The following is a 12,978-nucleotide window of genomic DNA, read 5'->3' on the forward strand; positions in this document are numbered from 1 at the left end:
ATCATAGTCCATAAAACCCTCTGTCCTCTTCTTCTTCTTCTTCTTCTTCTTCTTATCATGTATTATTTTTGGGAAACCTTTGCACTAAAACTTGATTTGATGGTCTCAGAGTCAGGGGCTCTTGGCTGCACTTATCTCCTTCGCCTATCAAAAAAATCCAAATGAGTTGGGATTTGCGCTACAGGATGAAGAAAAATTTTCTAAAGCTTGCATACTAGATCATCAACATATTTCTATCTCCGTGGCTGAGATATAAGATATGGAAGATGCTACAACTGCAAAAGGTTACAACAACAATTGCAAGAAGATGCTGCAACGACTTGCAAGAAGCTTGGCTGGAAGAAGATGAGCAATTCGGAAATAGGCCAGGGGTAGGAAGAGAAGTGACATGGCACACTAAGCTAAGAGTTCAAAAAAAGGCTTTCTTTATGAAAAAGTAAAAAAGAGATCTCAAATCAACAGATTTTTTGATTTTTCCATTATAAAACATGGATTGATCAAATAAGATGGGTCTCAATATATAGTCTCTTGTTTCAGAGACAAATAACTATTCAAGTGGAATGAGATTTTGATCTGATGGTGGGTAGACCAAACTCTTAGTAGGGTACGTTAAAACAAAATATGTAATACATTATTTACCAAACAAATAGGGTTTCCTTGAGGCAGTCATGTGTCTTACCCCGAGTGTACTCTTGAAACTATAGTAAAGTTTGAATTCAATCTCCGTGAGTTTTACACTAGTGAAATTGAAATTGAAATTGAAACTGAAACGTTTTGCATTTATAAGATCCTCATTTTGTAAGGTTTTACATAACCAAACCTGAGCTTGCCTCATCGTATTATGCCCATGAAGTTTTCTTCAATCAGACCTCACTCGAGCCTAACAATATCATATTTTGTGACCCCACAAACCCCACCAAAAGTTTCTTGCGAGATTACTTCTTTGTGTAAGGCCTTGTTTGATGATTAAGTAATTGTTAAAAGAAGTATTTATTTTAACAACCACTTAAGGATATTTGATAACCCACTTGTCAAATCATTTATTATGTTTTTAAGCACGTATTGGGGTGGGGATGTTTGGTAAGCTACTTTTCCCATAAATGCTTATATTGACACAAATAACAATTTCAGCCATCACTTCATTCATACATATATACAATGCTTTTCACATGTTATACTCTATATTTCAACTGGGAGCCCATACAGACCCCACATCATGACAACTAAGAACCCATATGGATCCACACGTGAATCACTATGTGAACCCAATTAATAATAATAATAATAATAATAATAATAATAATAAAGAAAGGAGGTGATTTCCAGTACTCCGAATTGTTGTATAGATAGGTATGCCATAAAAAATGAAACCAAAGAACTGAAAGTTTACACAACACCTAGTGAGCAACAAGTATTGGCATCAAGACACAAAACCTGATGATCACTGTGGAACCAGTGGCTATGGTGGATATGGTGACAATAGAGCTAATCAGTGGAATAATCCAAGTGGCAACACCATACATCAGCCACAGTTGATGGCTCCTATGGACGAAGTGAGAGAATACCAGACACTGAGAGGAATCCTGCCATGATCACTTCAAGTGGCTGGAATAGGCCCAGTCATTCATGGTGAGCAACATCACCCAGTTGCAATGGGCCACTCACCAGAGTAACAAATGATATAGGCATTGCCATCACAATTACTTGAGAGAAACAAAATCTCCATTTAGATACACTCTTTTGTTACTGGTACTATGTGATGTTTTCAATAATGAAACTCTGCATTTTTCTTGTGGTGCTCTATAATATTAAAGAAGTTGGTTTAGCATGCAATCACCATTGCATAAAGACAATGGTTAAAATCCTATACATAACAATCTCTTGTAGCATATTTATTTGGAAAATCTTGCAGTAATAAGGGGCCTTCTACTTACCCCCTTTTTTTATTATAGCCACACCATCCTATTGCTAGTCTCACAGCTCAAAGTACTTCAATTCGCAACAGGGCTTCACAAGAAAACTTGGTGATGAAGGAAGATTTGGCCCGACCTCACAGTTACGCAACACATGGCAAAGACAACAGCTCGGCACAAAAGCACGTCTAAAGGCGCGAGCACCAAGGGGAGAAACCAGCGGACCGAACTCCCCTACCAGCGGTCCGAACTCCCTACTAGGAGCCCGAACTCTCCCTTCGGCCCCAAGCCAGACAGTAACCCGAACTAGCCTGCATGAAGCAGTTTGGGACACACCTCATCGAACTGGCCTGCCTTATAGCAGTTCGGGACACACCTCGCCGAACTGGCCTACCCTATAGCAATACAGGACATACCTCTGAACTCAAGACTTCGTCTCGCTCACCACTCCACCACATCACCCTTAGGACGCCAAAACCGAACGAACCGTACCATGCCTAACACTGAGGAAGTCCGTACCTAAGGGCGGCGCACCTGACTGACTTGGGATCTGACGCTTGACGGCTGCGCTCCAAACGACCACCTGCCACTGCCTCCTGACACCGCCATCTCCAGTTATAGAGACGGCTCCGACAAAGAGCAGTGGCGGTTCTGTCCCAGCAGAAAGGACGACACCCAAACTGACAGAAGCAAGGTTAATCATACCCGACCTGACAGGGGTTTCGGAGTGAATGCACGAAGTGGTTATAAAAGGCCCCCTACCCCCAACAACAAGGTATGTGAACTTTGCGCCATCTGGTCTTTACTTTGCCTTTGAGAGAATACTAACTTGATCTTCGGAGTTATCTCACCGGGTTTCCCCCGGAGTTCCCTCATCTTCTCCGTTTCAGGCTCCCCGTCGCTCCGGTCAGAGGCAAAATCGTTGACAGCTAAGATCAGCCGAATTGCGCTCCATCAATTGGCGTCGTCTATGGGAACGCTTCTAAAAGCCTCCCTCTAAATCTCTCTTACCCACCCTTCTTTCAAAAACTCCAACACCCATGGCCTCCTCCAACAGTGTCGGACATGGAACAGAAACAGCCACCACCGAAGAGCAACTCCATGTTCCTGTGGTGTGCATTGGGCAGTTCACCATCCCTCTTTCAGTGGATGGGATCCCCAGTTTGAATGTGCCACAAGCAGTGACGCCCCTGAACCCTCATTCGTTGAACATCCCTCTTCCACTCCCTATTGAAACAAACTTCGTTGAACCAACTGCTGTCCCACTGGCAACCCGCCAGAACCAGCTGGACGATCTAATGCAATGCATGCGGGCAATGCAATCCCAAATGCAACAATTCCAGCAGCACCAACTCTAGCAACACCAGGTATTGCACCATTACCAGCAGCAGTTCCCTCAGCTACACCTAAACCAGTCACTTCTCCCCCCCCCCCGACACCCTGTTTCGAAGCCGATTAAGGCCACCCCTCAAGGTGGACGATCTCATCGAGGAGAAGCTTCCCAACCCCAGAACCCCCCTTATAGCCAGGCCTCATCCCCAGGCCGAAAGCAAAGAAAAATCACCCCCGCCTCGCAGCTCATAGGTGGGTCAGGAACCTCGCCTACAAAGTCACCTCGACGCTCCAAGCCCGAGTTCCCACTCATGGAGAACCGGTTCAATGCCCTAGTAGTAGGCTAGCATTCCGGGCCCATCGAGCTCGGCAACACGAATGCCAGCAGCGCCAACACCAGACCCGCTCAAAGAAGGCACCGGCGAAGTCGTCGAACTTCTAGCCGTTTCCTACCCGAGCTCAGAGGCAAAGAAGAGACGAGCTCGGACGAGGTAAAAACCGTCCCAATTCTCTCAGTTCCTTCCCCCCTTTATCAGAATTTCTAGCAGTCCTCTTGCCCAAAGACTTTAAACTTCCATCTCTAGACAAGTATGATGGGTCCTTTGACCCCAACAACCACGTCGACGCATTCCAATCACAAATGCACCTCGCTAGGGCCAACGAGTCATGCATGTGCGTGGCCTTCACCACCACCTTCAGGGGGTGGTCCGCACCTGGTACCGGAACCTAGCTTCCGGGTCAATAAGAAGTTGGGCCCAGTTCATGCAGATCTTCACCGCCCACTTTGTTACCAACAAGCGGTGCCCCAGAACCGAGGAAAGTATCTTCGGGGTAATCCAAAGAGAAGGAGAACCCATCCGGAGCTACATCAAGCGGTTCAATGAAGCATGCTTATAGATCCCTCGGTTAGACCCCGTGGTATAGCTCGCAGTGGCCAAAAGAGGGGTAACGCACAAAGAATTCAAATGGCACATGGTGGTCAGCTAGCCAGCAACCGTGGCCGATTTCCTCAAGCTCACGGACAAGTTCATGAGAACGAAGGAAGAAATCAACCAAAGAACCGAAGGCGGGGTTGAAAAAAGAAAAAGAGAAGGCGAGTCCTCCAACCCAAGTGACAGAAGAAGCCAGGCCCGAGAGGTGAAGCCAAGCCAGCCGTCTCGAGCTCCCTTAGCAGTTCGGACGGATTACACGTCGTTGAACACAAGGCGGACTGAGATCTTGATGACGATCAAGGACGCCCCCTACATAAAGTGGCCACCTTGCCTAAAGAGCAACCCAAACGAAAGGAACAAAAATCTATACTATAGTTTTCATAAAGATCACGATCATAGTACCGAGCAATGTAATAATCTCTGGGATGAGATAGAGGGACTCATCCATCGCGGGTACTTGAGAAATTTTGTACATAATGACAATAGTAATAAAGCAGGTTGGCAAGGGGAACACGGAAAGGATGCACCCGAGTCGAGCAGCAGACCGGTCGAAGCCTTGCAACGACCTCCCCCAGAAGAGAGTCCAGTTCGGGGAACCATCCACGTAACAATGGGCAGTTCGGCGGTAGCAGGTTGCACTTCGACATCAGCACGGACGTCAGTTTGCGAGGCGGCCCGAGAGGAGCAGAACCCTCCAAAGAAGCCAAAGACAGAAAACTGATCTTTTTCATAGAAGACGACGCACGAGGTGTTCACTATCCCCACGATGATGCGCTCATCATAAAACTAAGGATCAAAGACTTCGAAGTCCGATGCGTACATGTGGACTCAGGTAGTTCGGCGGACATCCTCTTCAAATCGGCATTCGACCAATTACAGTTGCAAAAAAGCGAGTTAAAGCCCACGCACACTCCCCTGGTGGGCTTCAGTGGAGAGGAAGTCAGGCCCCTGGGGAAGATAACAGTACCTATGGAAGTCGGCACATGGCCGTGCGTGGTAAGACTCAACCACAATTTCCTGGTGGTCGCGACCCCCTCCCCATACAACGCCATAATAGGGCGACCAATTACGCATATTCTGCGTGCAGTGGTCTCCACCTATTATCTGGCAATGAAGTTCCCCACGGACTTTGGTGTGGGGGTAGCGTGGGGCGACCAACTTAGCCCTAGAGCGCTGGAGGGCGGTCGACGACAAAGTTGAGAAGCTCCTCGCAGCGGACTTCATAAGGGAAGTTCATTACCCGAGCTGGATAGCCAACCCAGTGTTGGTGAAAACAGCTAACGGCAAGTGGCGCATGTGCATCGACTACACCGATCTGAACCGAGATTGCCCAAAAGACTGCTTTCCCCTGCCCCGAATTGACTGCCTAGTGGATGCGACCTCGGGACATGAGCTGCTAAGCTTCTTGGACGCATACTCAGGCTACAACCAAATCAAGATGGACCAGTCCGACGAAGAAAAAACCAGCTTCATAACCGAGTTCGGCCTGTACTGTTACAAGGTCATGCCCTTCGGACTAAAGAATGCTGAGGCGACCTTCCAAAGACTTGTAAATAAGCTTTTTCGGCCCTTAATTGGCACGAAAGTACAATGTTATGTAGACGACATGGTCGTCAAAACACAGTTCACGCAAGAATTAATAAAAGACTTGGATTCTGTCTTCCAAATTCTGCGCCAATATAGAATGAGACTAAATCCAAACAAGTGTGTCTTCGGTGTCACCTCGTGTAAATTTCTAGGGTACATTGTCAATCGGCGCAGTATTGAGGCCAACCCGAACAAAATAAGCCATCATTGATATGAGACCACCCCGGAAAGTAAAAGAGGTTTAGAGGCTAAACGGTCGCATAGCCGCTCTGAGCCGCTTCTTATCCAAATCGGCAGACCGCTGCCTGCCTTTCTTTAAGGCAATCAAAGGCAAAGGGTCCGAATGGACCCGAGATTGCCAGTTCACGTTCAAAGAGCTAAAAACCTACCTCGCCACTCTGCCAACCTTAGCCAGACCCGAGGAGGGTAAGGTCTTAGAACTGTACCTCTCAACAAGCGACGAGGCGGTCAGTTCGGTACTAATAAAGGAAGTAGATCGGGTCCAGTGACCCGTTTATTACGTTAGTAAAATTCTGCAGGGAGCAGAGACAAGATACCCGCAGATAGAAAAAATAGCGTACGTACTCATGATTTCAGCTCGAAAACTCCGCCCGTATTTCCAAGCTCACACCGTCGTCGTCTTAACTGACAAACCCTTGAGACAAGTCCTGCTCAAGCCTGAGGTCTCTCGTCGGCTGACAAAGTGGGCCATCGAACTCAGCGAGTATGATCTCCAGTACAAACCACGGACCGCAATTAAGGCTCAAGCCTTGGCAGATTTTATCGTCGAGTGCATGGGCAAACCCGGAGCTCCCAAGCCAGTAGAGTATGAACCCCGTGAAGTAGCAGCCAATGTGGCATCTCTCCTGGTCAGGCCAAGCGTGAACTGGGATGAGGAGCCCTGGATCCTTCACGTAGATGGTTCCTCAAACCAGCAAGGCAGCGGGGCTGGAATAGTCTTATGCGGCCCGGTTGGCACAAAGTTGGAATACGCACTACGCTTTGAGTTCGCGGCATCTAACAACGAGGCTGAATACGAAGCACTGATAGTCGGGCTGAACCTAGCGCAAAAGGTAAGAGCAAAGCACATAGTCATCTGTAGCGATTCCCGCTTCATGGTCAACCCGGTTACGGGTGAGTATGAAGCACGCGAGCTCTCCATGATCGCATACTTAGCAAAAGTAAAAGAGGCCCTTCTCAACTTCCATTCACACTTTATCAGGCAAATCCCAAGGTCAGAGAACAATGAGGCCGATGCTCAATCCCGGTTAGTCAGCACAAGTCACAACAACATGAGAACCGTGTACATAGAGGACTTACCTCGGCCTAGCATTCTCGGTGAGGCAGAGGTGGTCGCTCCCGTCCTTGTAGCAGAGTCGAGCTGGATTGACCCACTCGCGAGCTCCTTGCTAGATGGAACCATCCCTGCATACCACAATGCAGCCAGGAGGGTGCAGCACCAGGCAGCCAAATACGTCATAATAGACGAACGGTTGTACTGACGGTCCTACACGCTCCCCTACTTGCGCTGCATGCGACCTGCCGAAGCCGAGCTCGTATTCCATGACACTCATGAAGGTTTGTGCGGCAGACACCTAGGGGGCAGAGCCCTCGCCCAAAAAGCAATTCGACAAGGATACTACTGGCCAACGATGAAGGCAGAAGCTATCAAACTTGTCAAAAAATGCAACAAGTGTCAGAAGCATGCCAATATTCACCACCAGCCTGCTTCCAACCTCAAATACCTCGCCACCCCATGGCCCTTTGCACAATGGGGCATCGACCTCCTGGGGCCATTCCCGCCAGCAACAGGTGGGAGAAAGTTCCTAGTGGTGGCAGTAGATTACTTCACAAAGTGGATAGAAGCCGAACCTTTGGCAACAGTTACAGCCCGAAACATACAGAACTTCTTTTGGAAGAACATAATATGTCGCTTCGGGTTACCTCGGGTACTGATCTCCTACAATGGCAAGCAGTTCGAGGATATCAAATTCCAAGAATGGTGCTAGAGTATGGGAATTCGGTAGAACTTCACATCGGCCGTGCACCCGCAGACAAACAGTCAGACAGAAGTAATGAACAGAGCCATCCCGCGCGAATTGAAAGCACGTCTAGACCGAGCTAAGGGGTTGTGGGTGGAAGAGCTACCAAGTGTTTTATGGGCTCACCGAACTACAGAAAAAACCGCCACGGGAGAGACCCCCTTCAACCTCACCTACGGCACTGAAGCAGTAATCCCAGCGGAAATCGAAGTACCTACACTACGACTAGAAACATATGATGATCAGACGAACGGAGGCGAGTTACGTACCAACCTTGTCCTACTGGATGAGGTAAGAGACCTCGCGCACATCCGGACAATGGCCTATCATCAGCAAGTAGCTCGGTACTACAACACCAAAGTAAAGAAGCAAAGCTTCCGAATCGGCGACATGGTTCTCCGTAAGATTATGGTGCCCGAACCCGGCGTGGGCAAACTTGGACCAAATTGGGAAGGACCCTATAGAGTAAAGAGAGCGCTCGAAGGGGGCATACGAGCTCGAAACCTTAGAAGGCAAACAAGTACCCCGAGTGTGGAACATCGTTAACTTAAGGCGATACTACCTATAGACCGCCAAGAGGAGAAGCGGACGAAACCTCTACAAGAGGAACCTCAGCATAGGCAAGCAAAGAAGAGTCAGGCATATTAGCAGTTCAGCAAAATATCAGTCAAAAGACTAATGCGAAGCAGAGACTAAGTATTAAAACACCGAAATAGGTCGCGCGAGTGCAAGAACCCGGGCAAGAAACAGATCGGGCATATTATCAGTTCGGAAAATTATCAGTTCGGAAAAAGAACTTAACCAAAAAGATTGTCTATTTCATTGCAAGAAAAGGAAGAGTACAAAAAAAATTATTACAAGCCCAAAGTTACTTCTTCCCCATCAGAATACACTTCAACGACACCCGAAGGCCCTGCCTCGCCCTCAGAATCCGGCTCGCCATCGATAGCATTGACCATCTCTTGAGTTATACATGAAGTGGATATGGCACTAACGTCGAGGTCGGGATACATGTTCCGGATCATCCACCAGCTCAGTTTGAATCCCCTTCTGTAAGAATCCACCATCAGGTCGTCAAAACACGGTGAGGCAATGTAGTCTTCAACGGCCTTCTTCTTGACATCTTCAATACCTTGAGAAAAGATCTGCGTTTTCTCCCTGATGTCCTCCTGAAGATATTCGACCTGATGCTACAGGTCCAACCTCAGGTCTGCCATATGCTTCACGACTACCCCCATGGTCTCGGCATCCCGCTGAGACATCGCCTGCCTGGCTATAGCAACGTGAGTAGCCTCTTCGGTAGCATGAGCGGCCATCTCAGCAGCTCGCGCCTATCGCGAGCTCCTTTCCACCTGGGCTGCTAAGGCATGAATAGAAGAGTTCACCTTCCAAAAGAAACAAGTGAGCGGAAATAGCAAGAAGGTTAGAAAATGAAGAAGGCAGACGAAATCTAACTTACCACCATAGCATGAGTTACGGCACGGCAGGCGACCTGATTCAAGGGAAGATCGATCCACGCCACGATCTCCTCAGGGAATGTAGCCTCCCTACTCTTCTGAAGAGCGTAGTTCGGCGACAACACGCACCTGAACTCCCCTTGAGCTCCCGAGCCCGAGGGCCCAGCCCACGTATGAGCGGATCCAGAGTAAGCAGGAGCACTAGAGTAGGCGGGAGCACCCGTGTGAGTGGTCTCAGCATAAGGCACCCCGGCCGCTTCATGCATCGGAGGAGCCACCTCGGGCTCCCTGGGCAAATCCTTCGACGTGTGGCTTGGAACTTGAGGCTCCTCATTCTGAGGCAGCTTGGTACGAGTTTGCTTGGCGACCCGCTTCCTCCTCTTCATGCCTTGGAACAGGCGCCCCCCACGAGTCCTCTCTGCGTCCATCACACCTTTAGAAAAGAGTTCGGCATCAGAAAAAATGAAAGAACAAAGCAAACAAGAAACCTGAGCTAAGAAACCTACCCGAACTCAGGTCGGCCGCAATAAGCTTGGTCTCCGTTAAGTACTTATGGCACTTTAAACCTTGTCGTGCCATTGCCGGAGGCCCTTCATCGTCTCTTTATCGAGAGTGACACCAGAATCAAGAGCGACCTCCCCCCACCTGGTCTGAAAAGCCACCCTTGTGCACTTCGCACCCCGAAGTAATCCCGCTTCCACGTCGGGACCTTGTTAGGAAGTTTGTGCAAAAGCTTGAAACCTGGGCGAGGAGACATGTAATACGCCCGTCTTCCCCCGGGAAGAGAACCCGCTTGTTTTTTGAGCATTAAAATAGAGGAGAATATCTCCAAGTCTAAAGGGAAGTTCAGTTCTTAAAAAAGGGAGACTGTTCCAACCAGGTTCCCAAAAGAGTTCGGATGAAGCTGGCCAACGGTAACGCCGAAGTGGTTTATGACCTCGACGAGAAGGGGGTGGACAGGTAGTCGCAGCCCCGCAGCGAGCTGCTCTCGAAAAATCACGATCTCGTCAGGACCGTGTTCCCAAGGAAAGCTACCCGAAGGAATGAAATAGGTGTACCCCCAGGAAGATTGTAAAAGAGAAGTAGAGATTGGAGCCCCTCGGGCGTCATGGTCGAAAGACCAAACCTGTCTAGCATCCAACCTTGACGAGAGGTAGACGCCAAACTGCCCAAAGCAGCTCGGCCTACGGGTTCGAGGTCATCCTCAAGTTCTACCTCAGGATCACTAAGGCAGTCGGGGGATACGGCTCGGTTCGTAGAACCTGCATCAGTCCTACTTGAAGAATCGTCTGAGCTATCAAAGCTATACATCGAGGAGAAAAGGTGGATTCAGGAAGGTACTCACCGGAAGAAAGTTTTGAAGGCTCCGGAGACTGGAACAAGCCAAAAACCTTGAAGGCGAAGTAACAAGCCTAGACGCGAACTGAAAGGCCTGGACGCGAGTTGAAAAGTTGGACACGAGCTCAAAAAGCAAACCGCAAAAGTGACAAATCGACTGGGGTCCCCTACTATTTATAGCTATAGTAACCAAGAACCAACAATGCAGATCAAAGCCAATCCGACGGCCTGCATTCGCGTTGACCGTACATCCCCTGAGATCAAGACGTGATTGGCGCACGTCTCTCTGAAATGAACGAAACATCAGCGCACGTCTTTCTGAAACTGACAACGCGTCGCACACGTCTCTCTGCAACTGACAACTGCCAGCGCACGTCTCCTCAAAACGGCAGTGGCACACTCTTTTCAAAATTAAAAGACCCGCTGTCACGTCCCAGCGGTGTGATTTTTTGAAATTTAAAATAAACGCGTGCCGCCACATCCGTCAACATTTATAAGCAGTAGGCACGTCTCCCACCTTTTCGGACGCTCCAGAAAACCGAAGAACCCTGGCAAAGCACCTCGTGCTGTCAAGATTCGAAGAACGGGACAAATCCACGTACCACCTCGCAAACTCCCCGCGCCAGGGCAAGACCCTTGGCACGAGGAGTGGGGGGCAATTGATGAAGAAAGATTTGGCCCGACCTCACAGTTATGCAACATGTGGCAAAGGCAACAGCTCGGCACAAAAGCATGCTTAAAGGCGCGAGCACCAAGGGGAGAAACCAGCGGACCGAACTCCCCTACCAGTGGTCCGAACTCCCTACTAGGAGCCCGAACTCTCCCTTCAGCCCCAAGCCAGACAGTAACCTGAACTGGCCTGCATGAAGCAGTTTGGGACACACCTCGCCGAACAGGCCTGGCTTATAGCAGTTCGGGACACATCTCGCCGAACTGGCCTGCCTTATAGTAGTTCAAGAGACACTTCGCCGAACTGGCCTGCCCTATAGCAATACAGGACATACCTCCGAACTCAAGACTTCACCTTGCTCACCACTCCACCACATCACCCTCAGAACGCCAAAACCGAATGAACCGTACCATGCCTGACACCGAGGAAGTCCGTACCTAAGGGCGGCACACCTGACTGGATTGGGATCTGACGCTTGACGGCCACGCTCCAAACGGCCACTTGCCATCGCTTCCTGACACCACCATCTCCAGTTACAGAGACGACTCTGACAAAGAGCAGTGGCGGTTCTATCCCAGCAGAAAGGACGACACCCGAACTGACAAAAGCAAGGGTAATCATACCCGACCTGACAAGGGTTTCGGAGTGAGTGCGCGAAGTGGTTATAAAAGGCCCCCTACCCCCAACAACAAGGTATGCGAACTTTGCGCCATCTGTTCTTTACTTTGCCTTTGAGAGAATACTAACTTGAGCTTTGGAGTTATCTCACCGGGTTCCCCCCGGAGTTCCCTCATCTTCTCCGTTTCAGGCTCCCCGTCGCTCCAGTCAGAGGCAAAATCATTGACAGCTAAGACCGGCCGGATTGTGCTCCATCACTTGGTATTAGAAGTAACAAGTTGTAATTCATTAAATACTTAAATCAATGGTATGAGTAAACCCAACAGATTCCACCATCAATGTTAAGTCGAAAGTAAGAAGGTAGATGGAGGGAAACTTGTTTGCTCTAGTATTTCTCTAGATTCAGTCTAACATGTAACAAATGATGCATACCCAAATTCAGAGCAACGTAGCAGCACTGTTTATGTGCCAAGGGATGAAGCGTTCTTGGAGGTGAAGCAGTTGAGCTTCTCAGCAAAGATCGTAAAATCAGTGCTAAATTCTCTTATTCCTCATATTGAGATGTCGCTCATTGATACCAACCTTGGCTTTCCATGCTTCACAGAAATAGACTCTCTCTTCAATGATGGGATTACAAAAATAGACTCCATACCAGAGTAAGAAGTTATGGGAGTCTTCTCGGCAAAGACTCCATATTAGATTTCAACATCATTGTTTACATCAAAAATAATTCAAACATTGTCAAAAAATATACAAAAATCAAGAAAAAACAGGAGAGTTTCAAGTTAAAAAAAAAAAAAAAAAAAAAACCAAGAAGAAAAAACTTGGAGGAGAGGGGTTTGGTGAACTAACCTCTTGTCGCCGGTGGTTGGACAGTGAGACTATCGCCGTTAGACTATTCTCTTCCAAAGTGCAGATCTGCGAACAACAGGGAGTTCAAGTTAAAAAAAAAAAACAAAAAACAAAAAAGATGATTCAATGAAAATAATAACTTCAGAAAATAGAAGAAAGTGGCAAAACGATATGTCCGCTGACCACTTTTTCTCACCACCGATCGCTGTCAGTGGACCAATAACTAGGTGCGCCACT

The sequence above is a fragment of the Nelumbo lutea genome, chromosome 2, assembly GCF_056320005.1.
Source record: "Nelumbo lutea isolate HS-2025 chromosome 2, American lotus-T2T, whole genome shotgun sequence".
NCBI lineage: Eukaryota > Viridiplantae > Streptophyta > Magnoliopsida > Proteales > Nelumbonaceae > Nelumbo > Nelumbo lutea.